Source organism: Pleurodeles waltl, chromosome 2_2, assembly GCF_031143425.1.
Source record: "Pleurodeles waltl isolate 20211129_DDA chromosome 2_2, aPleWal1.hap1.20221129, whole genome shotgun sequence".
Classification (NCBI taxonomy): domain Eukaryota; kingdom Metazoa; phylum Chordata; class Amphibia; order Caudata; family Salamandridae; genus Pleurodeles; species Pleurodeles waltl.
In genome coordinates this window covers 329739063-329754170 of record NC_090439.1, presented here as the reverse complement: position 1 = coordinate 329754170, position 15108 = coordinate 329739063, and positions in this window count along the sequence as shown.

The following is a 15108-nucleotide window of genomic DNA, read 5'->3' as shown; positions in this document are numbered from 1 at the left end:
AGTGGTGGAGATTGGCACTTTCATTGATGCATACATGTTTGTAATGCTAATGGATTTCTAACTAGATGAGAAGGAAAGCAGAATGTTCATGAATTTTAGAATCTCAGAGCGTTTTGTTAACTTTTATAAAAATCTATATGATCTGGAGTATATTTTGTGTACAGATGAGTTAGATTTTTATTTTTTACCCATTTATGTAGTTACGAATATGGATTTGTCATCTCTGGAGATTGATTTGTTAAGCAACAGAGTGTATTGTGCTAATCAAAAATGGTAGGGGCTGTCAATGTGATGCATTTACTATTGAATTTTTTAATGGAACTGTTAATGCGTCCCTTTATGACTAATTTACTCACTTTGGGACTCGTTTTAGACCAATTAATCTTTTGACCCTGATTGAAGACACCTTAGGACGAGATAGATAATCAACATGTCAATCAATACGTCAATATTGTCATCAATATTTATTAAAACAATGCAATTCACCTTAGTCAATGACATTTAATGAAACTCAGAGAACACCATGACCTTTCTGTCATGAATTACCACACCAGAATAATATGATTTTGTGAAGTTTATTACCTATTGATTACAATTCTACTAGCAAGTTTATTAGTCTCAAAACCAAGAAACACATTATCATAGTCACAATATGGCAACTCTGATAAGACTTCATCAAAGCAAGAATCACAAACATTAGAATATAATACGGCGTCAACATAGGTTATCTTTAGCAGAATATCATCATCACGTTATTCAACAAAGCATAGATTTGGTAATTTGTCTATTTGCGTCAGTTTAGTGAACCCCTCTCCTAACCTCGAATTAGCATTGGCATGTTGGGCTTCATGCAAAACAATTTAGTAACACCAATTTGGAAAACATCTAACTATGGTCTCTGTCAAAAGAAACAGTTGGTACCTAGAAAGGAAAAGCAAACAGACAATCACAATTTCATTGTCATATAGCTACCCTCCGTCTTTTGGGTCAGCACTCAGGTTCGGTCTTCATCCTCAGGACATCAGTTGGTTCGCCATCAAGAGTTCAGCTCCGGTAAAACGGGGCACTTCCCTCATAAGGAGGTAAAGTGTAAACGGCAATCTAAGGGCAGGGATAATTTTAAGTAAAATTAGCAAGTCACTAAGCAAAGTGACAAAGTGTCTAGCAAATCGCATCAGCATCTCCCCCTCTCCTAGTCTCCTACTCCCTCGTTCTAATTTACTTCCTGGTGTCAAGGGTTTTTATCCCCTTTTCGTTGAACATTCCCCTAAAATCTGGTTGGACAAGGGGTTGCACCCCACTATCTTTAACCAATTAACTTCACATTAGCTCATTGAATTTGTCACCCCATAACAGTTCTCACATATTTTATTGGTCCTTATGATTGACGTCTTTAGTGGGTGGAATGTCTGGTATGATTTCATAGTCTTGTGGTCCTTTGCGCATCTTCGGTCAGTGGCTCCATTGTCTGTACCGGTTCAGGCGACCTTGTACCTACGACTGGTCTACAGTGTTGCATTCCGCCTAAATGTTTCTATAAGCAAGTCGAATTTCATGAGAACGGATCTACTACAGTTACATTCAGCTTCTAGTTTGGAGAAAAACAAGAGTTCATGTCCTTCAGCAAGTCAGCACACTGCACGCTAGAAAAATACATTCAATATGAGAGTCAGGCAGCTAAGCCTCGACTCATGCTAACTAAGGCCTAATGATTTATTAGCAAAACTCTTACATATGTCTAATATTATTAGTGTAAAATCATATCATAACATATCATACCAACATTATTAGTCAGTTTCATTAGTCCCCGTATATATTGAAGGCCACTCCCCGTGGGCACATTTCAAGCACACATTTTAGCAAAATACATTAATACAGTTTCTATGCGGCATTATACATTAGTTCATAAACATTTCATATTAATATGGACTATATAAGCTACGCTCTCTCAGTCCCTCCTTTGATGACACTTGTCATCACACAAACTTTTCCCTTAACCTTTCACCTTGTGCATAATGCGCATTTCAACAATCTGTCCTTTGTGTAAGCTTTCCCAAATTTCATTAAACATTCTCTCCCTTTCATTTTCTTCATTTCTTTTATTTCGTTTTGTCAAATTTTGTTTAATTCTTTCATTAATTTTGCATGATCCACATAATCCTATTAAGCAAATCAGAACAATCAATAGACCCCCTAATATTTTTGCAAGAACCCCATTCCAAATATTACTAAACCAATTCCCTACTCTGGTAATACCTTTCCCAACTTTCTCCCAAACGCCAGGTTCCTTCAGCTCCTTCAAATCTGCACTATCTCTTGTTAGGTTAGTAAGCATACTTCTAATCTTTTTGCTATTATCTGGTTTGATCGCACAACAATGACGCTCATTAAGCATCTTACAGACTCCGCCGCTCTTCGCTAAAAGAATGTCTAAAGCAAGACGGTTTTGAAGAGTCATAGCTCTTTCCGCAGCAAGTTCAGTATTCATCAGGAGTATAGCCCCTGTGAAGTTTGTCAGCATGTTATCCACAATAGTAGACAACTTCTGAATCTTTATGGAGTTTAAGATAACCCCTACTATAGGAATTATGGCTCCAATAATGTCACCAACGACAGCAGCCGTTGTCTCTCACTTTTGTCTAGTGTGTTGTAATTCAGACACTTTAGGAATTTGCTTTAAGTCGTCAATCTGGTAAATCTTTGGGAAAACTAATCCCAAATAACATGTCCCATACCAACCCTTTGGAAGACGGTAATAAGCATTAAGCCCATATATATAATAGATCCCAGGGATCGCTGGATCCTGTCCATTTAACATGAATGTCCATTTACTCTGAAACAAAAACACATGCCTGCACTCACTCGTTCCCACAAATAAAGTGTCATGCTCAGATTTTGGCCTATATATACGAAGCCTACCTACATGTAATGCATCTATAGCTAACTTGCCCTGTGTCTTTATTGCATTGTAAGCATAATCATTCACATGCATGCGTTTTTCTAATCCCTTTTCTAGCCTTTCCTTTAATGCCTTTCGTCTATCATCAGTGTGATCTAAGAAGCTCTTCTCTACAGGCGTTAGTAAGCAGGTTAGATTATTGCGGTGCGCATAAGCTGTCCCAAATGTCAGTGTCGGCTCAAAGAAACCCCTAACTAATTTTATGCTGTGTTCTTTAGCTAATTTGTTTAGAAACTCAATCACAGGCACGAAAGAAAATACTACATCCAAGTTGGAGTAGAAGTATTGCACACGCTCTTGATCATAGAATCTTAATAGTAGAAAGCTACAGCTTATCCCGTAAGTTAGCGGCAAGCTATGATAAGTAACCCCTTCTTGTACTGACGAAGGAATCTTTGTGTACACATAACAATTCTTTGCATCCATTGTGTCAACATACTCATTCAACAAGCAATAGAAGACATTAGTAGATAGTTCCCCTTTTGAATTAGTTCCCTCATGCAAGTATTTTGCCTCCTGCTCAAACTTCTCCCACAGTGTTAGTGTAGCAGTCTCAGGCTTTGAAGCATTATTAGTCTCTTTCTTATCCATCCAAAGCATTCCCACAATCACACCTATAATTATTGTTACACATACAGGGCCATATTTATACTTTTTGACGCAAAACTGCGCTAACGCAGTTTTGCGTCAAAAAAATTTGCGCCGGCTAACGCCATTCTGAAGCGCCATGCGGGCGCCGTATTTAATCAATGACGTTAGCCGGCGTTAGCCGCCGGCGCTGCCTGGTGTGCGTGTAAAAAAATGACGTACACCAGGCAGCGCCGGCGTAGGGGGATATGGGGCTTGGGCGTCAAGAAATGGGGCAAGTCAGGTTGAGGCAATTTTTTCGCCTCAACCCGATTTGGCCCATTTTTTTTTACTCCCAACCCCCATAGAAATGCATATAATTAACGCAAAGTAGGTGTCCACGCTAAAAAATGACGCTAACTCCATGGACTTTGACGCTAGACGTGTCTAACGCCAAAGTATAAATATGGAGTTAGTTTTGCGTCGAAATTGCGTCAAAAAAAACGACGCAATTACGGCGCAAACGGAGTATAAATATGCCCCACAATACCTAGAATAGCACTCAACCAACCACACATCCTACCCTTTTTACTCTTACTTTTAGTGTAACTCATGATCTGTAAAGAATCAGACAGCAGAATAATACAAAGCAAACAATCAACTTGAGGACAATATAAAAGCTCTTTTTTTTTCTCTTGTGCAAAGTTTCTCTCTCTCTGCGAGTATTTTACAGCGTTTCACTCACTCCAGGACCCCTTTGTCAAATCAGGTTTAGCAGCTTGTCACAATCAGTTTTCAGAGTCAATTCAGGTTAACAATGTCACATCCGGTAATTTATCTCTTTTCTCAGCTTTCAATTTTTAATTTCGATATTTTACCACAGTCTCTTTCTAGAGGTGAATTCAGGTGCCGTAGTATTGACGTGGTACCTCCCGATCAAAACAGAATACCAAGAATTCTTGTTGCCATTCAGCTGTTGTTGCATATGCCCATTCAGGACCTGCGTACCTCCTGTTTGCGACTCTTTTTCTTTTCAGTCTGGATTCACTTTGTAACTCTCCTTCACTATGATCCTCTTTTCTGGTTGTATCAACTTCTTCCTCTATTGTATCACAAGGGAACATTTTCTCTCTTACAGTTTGTTGTTTCGGCCGGTTATCTCCTTTATGCGTTTTCTTCTTGCTTGACTTTTCAGAACGTTGAACAGCGCCCTCCTCTTGTGCTATGGTGTTTTCTCTTGATGGACCTGCAACCGGCTCAGGAGGAGTCAGTTCACTTTGACCTCCCTCTGCTTCTTCCCCCTCGCCTTCAGGGTCTGTCACGGGCTCAACTTCAAACCCGAATCCGTCTGCTTCTGGGAGAACCTCTCTTTTCGTCGGTTCCCCTGTTACCTCAGCTGAGATAGCCTCACTGTCACCCCTCTGGAACTCACTTTGAGTGACTGAACCGTCCTCAGTGGGATCTCCTTCAGTCTCAGATCCCCTTTGAATACTCTGCGGCCCTGAGACTTCCTTTTCTGCAACTGTTGTCTTGGATACTTCAAGTTCCTCGTCAGTTGGACACGTCACCCTCTTTGTGTGACTGGCATGTATCCAATTCGGAACACCTGCGCATTTCACAGCAGTAGTGGTTGTCAGTATTACTTGATATTGCCCCTTCCAACGCGGCTCCAAACACGACTTCCTCAAGTGTTTCTTGACAACAACCCAGTCACCGGGTTTCAGGGTGTGAGCTGGATCACTGATTGGTGGCAATGTGTTAGCCTCCACCTGGTAAGAAAAAGAGCAGACCACATCAGCCAAACCTTTGCAGTAGTCCAACACCATATCATCTGTGATATTCACAAGAGCATTTGCAGAAACTGCGGGTAATCACATAGCTCGACCCATCAGAATCTCATGCAGAGATAGTCCGGTTTTCTTGTCAGGGGTATTTCTCATTGACATCAGTACTAAGGGCAATGCATCTAGCCACTTCAAATTGGTAGCTGCGCACATTTTTGCCATTCTCGATTTCAAGGTACCATTCATCTGTTCCACTAGTCCTGATGCTTCAGGGCGATAGCTACAATGCAGCTTCTGCTCAATGTTCAATGCGGCACACAAGAGCTTAATCACCTCATTTTCGAAGTGTCTGCCCCTATCTGATTCTAAAGAGATCTGGAATTCAAAACATGTTATTAACTCCCTAAGCAGCAACTTTGCTACTGTGAGACTTTCATTCCTACGTGTGGGGTATGCTTCAATCCAATGACTGAAAACACACACAATCACCAACACATACCTCAGTCCTCCACACACAGGCATTTCAATGAAGTCCATTTGCAGCCTGCTAAATGGACCGCCAGCTCTCCCAACGTGGCTCATATTAACCACCGTCCCTTTTCCTGCATTCATCTGTTGACAGATGATGCACCTGTGACAGATAACCTCTGCAGCTTGTCTGAATTTTGGATTGAACCAATCGATTTTGAACAACCTGATCATTGCATCTCTCCCTATATGGGCTAGGCCATGATAGAACCTTGCAAACTTTGACAAAAGACTGTTTGACAAAACCATTTTCCCCTCCTCTGAGACCCATTAGTCATCAGCTCTTTGTACACAGTGCATTCTTTGCCAGGAGCGTTTTTCTTCTTTGCCAGCACGGCCCTGCAGTAATTTTAGTTCATCTAATGTGTAAACAACCCCCAATGCAAAATTCAAACACGTTTCATTTTCAGTTTCAGGTAACAATTCCCACTGATCTCGGAACAATATACAGTTCAGTGAGCAAAACCTTGCGATTTGATCTGCATAGCCGTTTCCCATCGACACAAAGTCTTGTGATTTAACATGAGCATTGCATTTCACCACGGCAATTTCAAGAGGTAACTGAATCGCATGCAACAAATCCTTAATCTTTTCACCATTTTTCACTGGTGAACCAGAAGAGGTAATGAAACCTCCCTGTGACTATAGTTGGCCAAAATCATGACAATTCCGAATCCGTATCTGCTGTCAGTATAGATAGTGACTTTCAGGTTTTCAGCTGCGTGGCATGCCTTAGTAAGGGCAATTAATTCAGTCACTTGTGCAGAGTACACTCTTTCAAGCCAGGAGGCTTCTAAAATACCGGTGATTGTACACATGGCATACCCAGCTCTCAGTACCCCCACTGAGTCTCTCAAGCATGAACTATCAAGAAACATAGGGGGTCATTCTGACCCCGGCGGGTGGCGGTTGCCGCTCGCCTGGCGGGAAACGCCATTTGGCCGCACCGTGGTCAAAAGACCGCTGGTGCAATTCCGACCTTCCCGCTGGGCCGGCGGGCGGTAACAATGTTAGCTCCCGCCGGCCCAGCGGGAAGGGGGCCTGCAACACTGAAGCCGGCTCCGAATGGAGCCGGCGGTGTTGCAGGTGTGCGACGGGTGCAGTTGCACCCGTCGCGCTTTTCCCTGTCTGCTAGGCAGACAGTGAAAAGCAGGCTGGGGTCCTGTTAAGGTGCCCCTGTACTGCCCGTGGCATGGGCAATGCAGGGGCCCCCAAGGGCCCCAGGACACCCGTTCCCGCCAGCCTCTTTCTGGCGGTGTAAACCGCCAGAAACAGGCTGGCGGGAAGGGGGTCAGAATCCCCTGGGCAGCGCTGCTTGCAGCGCTGCCCTGGAGGATTCTCCCAGCCGGGGGAAATCCGGCGGGAAACCGCCGGACCCGGCTGGGCGACCACGGCTGTACCGCTGCGGTCGGAATGACGAATGAAGCACCGCCAGCCTGTTGGCGGTACTTCCGTCATTCGTGACCCTGGCGGTCTATGACCCCCAGGGTCGGAATGAGGGCCATAATGTAATCATTCTCTTCTAATTGAGTATCTTTGATGTCAGGTCTTGATTTGGTGCATGGTTCTGTTACCTCAAGACAGCCATGTTCTACTTCCTCAGCATCATTAATGTCTGCATTTTCAATAGGAAGTAAAGTTGCCGGGTTCAATACAGTACATCTCTTGAGGGAAACATTCGGAGACCCCAGTATAACGGTCTTGTATCTAGTCAGCCTAGCATTTGTCATATGCTGTGTCTTGGTTCGGGTTAACAGAATTTCAACTGAATGAGCAACCATTACTGTTAAGGGATGTCCAATCACTATGCCTTCACACTGTGCGAGGCTTTGACCAACTGCTGCAACTGCACGCAAACAACCCGGTAAGGCTGCTGCGACTGGGTCCAAAGTAGCTGAAAAATATGCTACTGGGCGGTTTGCACCTCCATGGACCTGTGTTAAAACAGACAAAGAACATGCATCACGTTCATGACAAAACAGTAGAAAAGGCTTTGTGTAATCAGGCATACCTAAAGCTGGTGCCCAGCACATACATTCTCTCAACTCCATGAATGCTTTCATTTCTTTTTTGGACAAGATTATATTACCAGGGTCATCCTGAACTTCCTTGCCTGTCAGTTTTATCAATGGTTTAGAGACAATCGAGAAGTTGGGAATCCACTGACGACAGTAGCCCACCATTCCCAGAAGCATTCTGACATCTCTCTTGGTTGTCGGGGGATTCATTTGCAGTATGGCTGTCACTCTTTCTTTGGATATTTTTCTTGACCCTTTCTCAATTAGGTGACCTAAGTACTTCACCTCTCTCTGACAGTATTGCAGCTTCTTTGGGGACACTTTATGTCCGTTCTTTCCCAAATGGTTCAGTAAGGCAATTGTGTCATACCTGCAATCGTCTTTTGTTCTGGACGCAATTAGTAAATCATCAATATACTGTACTAGAGTCGAACTGAAAGGCAGTTCTAATTACTCTAAATCCTTCTTCAATATCTGATTGAAGTTGGAAGGTGACTCAGAAAACCCTTGAGGAATTCTACACCAACTGTAAACCTTATCCAGGAATTTGAAGCTGAAAAGACATTTGGCTGTCCTCATGAAGAGGCACCGAAAAGAATGCTTGAGACAAGTCCACAACTGTGAACCACTCTGCATCACATGGAACCTGAAACATGATCACAGCTGGATTTGGCACTATGGGGCAACATTTCACCACAATTTAGTTTATTTTTCTCAAGTCTTGCACAATTCGAACTTTCCCACAAGGCTTCTTCATGCCCATCATTGGTGATTTACACGGGCTGCTCATCACTTCTTTCAGAACCCCTTGCTTCACAAAGTCCGTAATTATATGTGCTACCTGAATGAGGACATCTTGTGTCATGTGGTACTGCGGTACCTGCGGAAACACTGCATTTGGCTTAACCTGTACTTTAACTGGTTCTACTCCTTTTATCAATCCCTCTTCTTTTCCTGTCAGGTCCCACACTTTCTCTGTTACTGTTCCTGCAACTCGGGTGGCAAGTCAAGTACTGTAAGCATCGGGAATAATGTTATCAGAGGGTATTCATAATTTACGGTCTCTGTCTCTGACTCTGAAAACTGCCCATCGTCCCCTTCATCATCACTGTTTGTCTGGACTTCAATTCCTTCATAGGAACAAGTAATTGAACACCTCATTTTGCACAGCAGGTCTCTTCCGTGTAGGGATACTGGACTAGAATCACAGACTACAAATTTGTGCAGTCTCTGGAAGTTGACAATTTCAACTTGGACCGGGTCTGTAATCGGATTTGTCAAGAACTGATTTGCTGCTCCTACCACTCTTATGGCATGCCCCGAAAGTGGTAATTTTGGAACCTCTGCACTTCTGACTGTAGAGTGTGTAGCTCCTGTGTCAACTAGGAATGAAACCTAATGACACATTACCTTCCCCTCTACATAGGGTCCTCTCTGATCTACCTCTAGGGACGCTGCAAGCCTGCACTCTCCACTATCTGAACAATGATCCGACCATTCATCGTTTATTCCATCCTCTCCACGCAATGGGAACTGTTGTACTGTGTTATTTTGACTCATCCTTTGGCCTGTGACCTGTTGAGGAAGCATCACCTGTTGCTGTCCCATTGGAGCTAATGGTAATTGTATTTGCTGTCTAGGTACCATGGGAACCTGCTGTTGTACCTGCTGCATTTGTGCTGGTTGAACACGATGTATTTGCATTTGCTGCATGGGCTGTAACCCCTAGATCTGTACCATATTATTCTGGAAGTTTTGATTTTGACCCCTCAGTTTTGGACCCCTCACATTTTGAAAGGTACCAACATCATTGCTTTGTTGAACAACACCATCCTGCACCACCATTGGGCATTCCCGCTTTCAATGCCCCACGCCTCCGCATGCGTGAAATGGTGACACCTTTTTCATCCCTTGCACATCATTTTGAACCACAACAGTATTCAAGTCTGGACCGCGGTTCACCAAACCTCGACCTCTCGGGTGTGACTGAAACATGCCATTCCCTTGCGGTTGTTGCTGTATCTCCTGCTGTACTCCATTTCCCTGTATCCCTGCTTGCGTTGCCTTAATCTGCATCACCATCACCTTCTCTTTCAACTTTCTCTGCTTCAGCTCAATCTTGCGCCTACTGTATTTCGCATACTGCAATACCTCATCAATCGGCTTTGCTTGCCAACAGATCAAATGATTCTTAATCATCTGGCTAATCTCTGGTCTCATCCCTTCAACAAACCTGAACACAAGATGGTTCATGTCTTTCGGCTCAATAGTCTCAGTGCCACTGTAATGTTTGAATGCTTTCAACAATCTCTCATAGTAGGCATTAATTGACTTTTTGGCCTCCTGTGAGGTTCGATTGATTTTCTGCCGATTAGTCACTTTCGGCGACACTTTCTGCTTCAAAAACTCAATCACTTTATGATAATACTTCATCACTTCCTCAGATGGTGCTCCAGTAACTTTCTCCCTTGCCGGTTCCTGTGTCGGCCAATCCACACCTCTCTTACATTCAAGCCATAAGACAGATAGAACTATAATCTCAAACAGGGTATTCAAATCCTCCTAGAGACATTTTGCCAACTTCACAAACCTGTCCGTCTGTTGTTACCATTCTATTGTCTTCTCCCTCAACCTGGGATAATCATTTGTGAACGACAGGATGTCTCCCCTAGACCACGGTACATGGACTAGCACCCCTCCGGCTGTTTCACTCATTGGTAACATTTTTATTGTCCCTGTGTCCGGTGCGGCTTTAGCCTGCTTAAGTTCCGGATCACCGCCTTTCTCTTTATCACTTTTTTTTGCCCATCTGCCTTCCCATTTCTCTAAGGCTCCCCAAATTTGCAGACTTTGCAGTTTTTCTTTAAGATGCGCTTTCATTCCGGTAGACCTCATGTGATCAAAATCTTTAGAATCGAAGTCTAATCTGTAGCTTCTTTTCAAATGTTTAGTATTCTCAATATCAATGTTGTATTTATCTGCCAGGTTTGCCAACCTCTGATGCACCTTACTCGCTTCTTTTGTAATTTTGGGGCACAGATATCTCAATTCTGCTTCTGTGTATGACTCTAATCTGTTCACCCCATTGTTCCTTCCACTAGTTCTGCAGCTTCTACACCAAGTCTCACAAAGTTCAGGTATTCATCCCTTTCTGACCTCTCTGCGGTCACTGTAGTAGTTTGTGAAGCGTTGATCTTTTCTAACCACTCATTCAACTGTTGCACAGAGAAGCCTTGCAACAAAATGTTTCCTGACTGCATCAATGGTGTCTGTGATGTATTTGTACTCAGTGTCTGTGGGGCTAGCACACTTAGCCCTGCTTGTCTCATTGCCTCTAAAGAAGCCCCAACCGGACTGAGGTCTAGCAAAGACCTGAGTCCTTCTGCTGCTTGTTCTCTTGGTGTCATTGGCTGAGGAGTTCCTGTGAACCCTCCTCTTATTACCTCTTGGGTCCTCACTCCCTGATCACACACGTCAGGCTTACCCTGCGCATACAGCGGTACCGGTGGACCAACAGTAATTGATAACGATATGGCAGCTGGTGCCTGACCATGTCCCAAACCCCGTGGAGCACTAACTCCCAAAGCTTGACTCATCGTGGTTGCTGCAGGTACTGACTGAGGTCCTGCCGCTGGATTATAACCTGGAATCAGTTGTTGCGGCAGCTGGGGCAGCAATTGCGGAGTTGGCTCAATCTGCCTTAGCTTTGATCTTGTATATATTGGATCAGGCGGCACCATCAGACTCGTATTTGTCTCTAGTACTGGGACATCTGGATAAATCCTCTGTATCTGTGGCGGAGGTTGCAACTGTATCTGCGTGTCTGGTGTAGTGAGTACACTGACACCATTCTGTATCAAAACTGTATCGCTTGTCTGTACTGTACTTGTAATTCCCATACTTTGTGTCGAATCCTCAGGACCCGCACTAGTACTCGGAGCAGTGTCATTTATAGGATATGGTGGCGGGCGATCATGTAATAACTGATTAAGAAATTCCTCATCATCTGAATCATCTTCATCCACCCAAGACCTCTGAGTTTCTTTTGTCTTGCTAGAGCCCTTGTCTGTCTTACAGGTGGCTTTCTTTCCCTGTGTTTCGTCTTCTTGGGTTATTGCCGGAAACAATTTAAGTCCGTCAACTATTCCCCTTCTCCACATCCTGCTCTCATTGTCCCATCTAGCCTTAGCTAAAGTGTTCTCTGCCCTTTTTATTCTCCTTTCAAGTTGTTGCTGTCTTTGTCTTATGGCCATTAAATCCCAGACTGCTAATGCCTCATACTGAGCTGGTCTCTGAGGTGGCTTCTGTACATTTAACATCCACCTCAAGTTCTCTAAGATTCTTGTATTGAACGTTCCATGCTCCGGAAACGCTAAACATCCCTTCTTCTCTGTTAATTTTCGCCACTGCTTCATCCAAAGACATGGCGCGACTCCCTTTTCTTCCATTACAATATAAGCTGGAGTACCCTCAGGCGGTGTAGGCTCCACTTCACTCGCCCTAATATATGTATCTCCCTTCCAGGCACTCTTTAAAGCCTTGAAAAACTGAATTTTTGCGTCTTTTATTTTGTTTTGAATCTAATCAGAAAGTGACTTTAATTCCCAGAACACTCTTCACCCGCCTTTCTCCACCTATTGCCTCTCACGGACGGCTGCCAATCCGTGCACGACCCCTCTCGGCAACTGACCTATCCCAGCGTGACACAACTGACGTCACACCCACACACACTGCAGCTGACAAAGTCTTGCTGTTTGTCCTCCTCACACACAAACTAATGGAATATATTGCAAGCACCTTTAACAACAAAAAACTCAAATTTGACAGTTTACTACAGGAAGGGTAACACAATTGCTTCAAAACTTTACAGAGATTTCACTTGAAGCCTCGGCCGCTACTCTCTCCTTCTCAGCTCCCGCACTCGCAAGCAGAATTCGACCCCCAGATCCTACTCTCGACTTCTCAATGGTTTGTTCTAGTGCACTTTAGAACTTGGCAAATCTCCATCGAAGGTTTCACTCACACAATTTGACTCAAACTCGACTTGTCAACCACGCCCGATTGACCTAATAAACTACACAAATTACAACATAAACCCAAGTGTCTCCTACACTTGTCAATATACTCCGGAGTCTTAGACCACGACGGGTCCGTACTTCACCAACAACAACCACGTGGATAATTGTTTGAGCACAAAGCGCCACACTCACATGAAGTTCGCCGACTTCCCTACTCTCATACTGCGGAGTACGCCCACCCCTATTAAACATTACCTGACCTAGATCCACACAAGCTTCACAAAACACCTGCAATATGCATAAGCTGAGCAAGCGCAAATTCTACACCACACATACTAAAATGCCGAGAACATACCCCACTCACTTAGGCAGGCCCCGAGATTCCGGGAAAGTCATGGGGAATTTAGAAACACATCATACCTCCAATTTGCATTATTTTGAAAAACAATTTGAAACAATAATCCTCCGTCCTAGGGCCCCAAAGGGCCTAAACCGTCACTCTGCTACCAGAATTGTTCACACATCCCTTTATGACTAATTTACTCACTTTGGGACTCGTTTTAGGCCAATGAATCTTTTGACCCTGATTGAAGACACCTTAGGACGAGATAGCTAATCAACATGTCAATCAATACGTCAATAATGTCATCAATATTTATTAAAACAATGCAATTCACCTTAGTCAATGACATTTAATGAAACTCAGAAAACACCTCGACCTTTCAGTCATGAATAACTACACCAGAATGATATGATTTTTTGAAGTTTATTCCCCATTGATTACAATTCTACTAGCAAGTTTATTAGTCTCAAAACCAAGAAACACATTAGCATAGTCACAGTATGGAAACTCTGATAAGACTTCATCAAAGCAAGAATCACAAACATCAGAATATAACACAAAATCAGCATAGGTTATCTTTAGCAGAATATCATCATCACGCTATTCAACAAAGCACAGATTTGGTCATTTGTCTATTTGCGTCAGTTTATTGAACCCCTCTCCTAACCTCGAATTAGCATTGGCATGTTGGGCTTCATGCAAAACAATTTAGTAAAACCAACTTGGAAAACATCTAACTATGGTCTCTGTCAAAAGAAGCAGTTGGTACCTAGAAAGGAAAAGCAAACAGACAATCACAATTTTATTGTCATATAGTTACCCTCCGTCTTTTGGGTCATCACTCAGGTTCGGTCTTCGTCCTTAGGACATCAGTGGGTTCGCCATCAAGAGTTCAGCTCCAGTAAAGGGGGGCCCTTCCCTCATCAGGAGGTAAAGTGTAAACGGGCAATCTAAGGGCAGGGATAATTCTAAGTAAAATTAGCAAGTCACTAAGCAAAGTGGCAAAGTGTCTGGATCATAGCAAATCGCATCAGCATCTCCCCCTCTCCTAATATCCTACTCCCTAGTTCTAATTTACTTCCTGGTGTCAAGGGTTTTTATCCCCTTTCCTTTGAACGTTCCCCTAAAATCTGGTTGGACAAGGGGTTGCCCCTCGCTATCTTTAACCAATTAACTTCACATTAGCTCATCGAATTTGTCACCGCATAACAGTTCTCACTTATTTTATTGGTCCTTTTGATTGACGTCTTTAGCGGGTGGAATGTCTGGTATGATTTCATAGTCTTGTGGTCCTTTGCACATCTTCGGTCAGTAGCTCCATTGTCTGTACCGGTTCAGACGACCTTGTACCTTCCACTGGTCTAAGGTGTTGCATTCAGCTAAAATGTTTCTATAAGCAAGTCGAATTTAATGAGAACGGATCTACTACAGTTACATTCAGCTTCTAATTTGGAGAAAAACAAGAGTTCATGTCCTTCAGCAAGTCAGCACACTGCACGTTAGAAAAATACATTCAATATGAGTGTCAAGCAGCTAGGCCTCGACTCATGCTAAGGCCTAATGATTTATTAGCAAAACTCTTACATATGTCTATTATTATTAGTATAAAATCATATCATAACATATCATTTCAACATTATTAGTCAATTTCATTAGTCCCCGTATACATTGGCGGCCACTCCCCGTGGGCACATTTCAAGCGCACGTTTTAGCAAAATACATTAATGCAGTTTCTATGCGGCATTATACATTAGTTCATAAACATTTCATGTTAATATAGACTATAAAAGCTACTCTCTCTCACTATTTTCAGGAATACTAATACAACATTTAGTTGAGATTTGAATAATTGTTGGCTACAAATAGATAAGAGGGTCCCTTCCTGGATGCC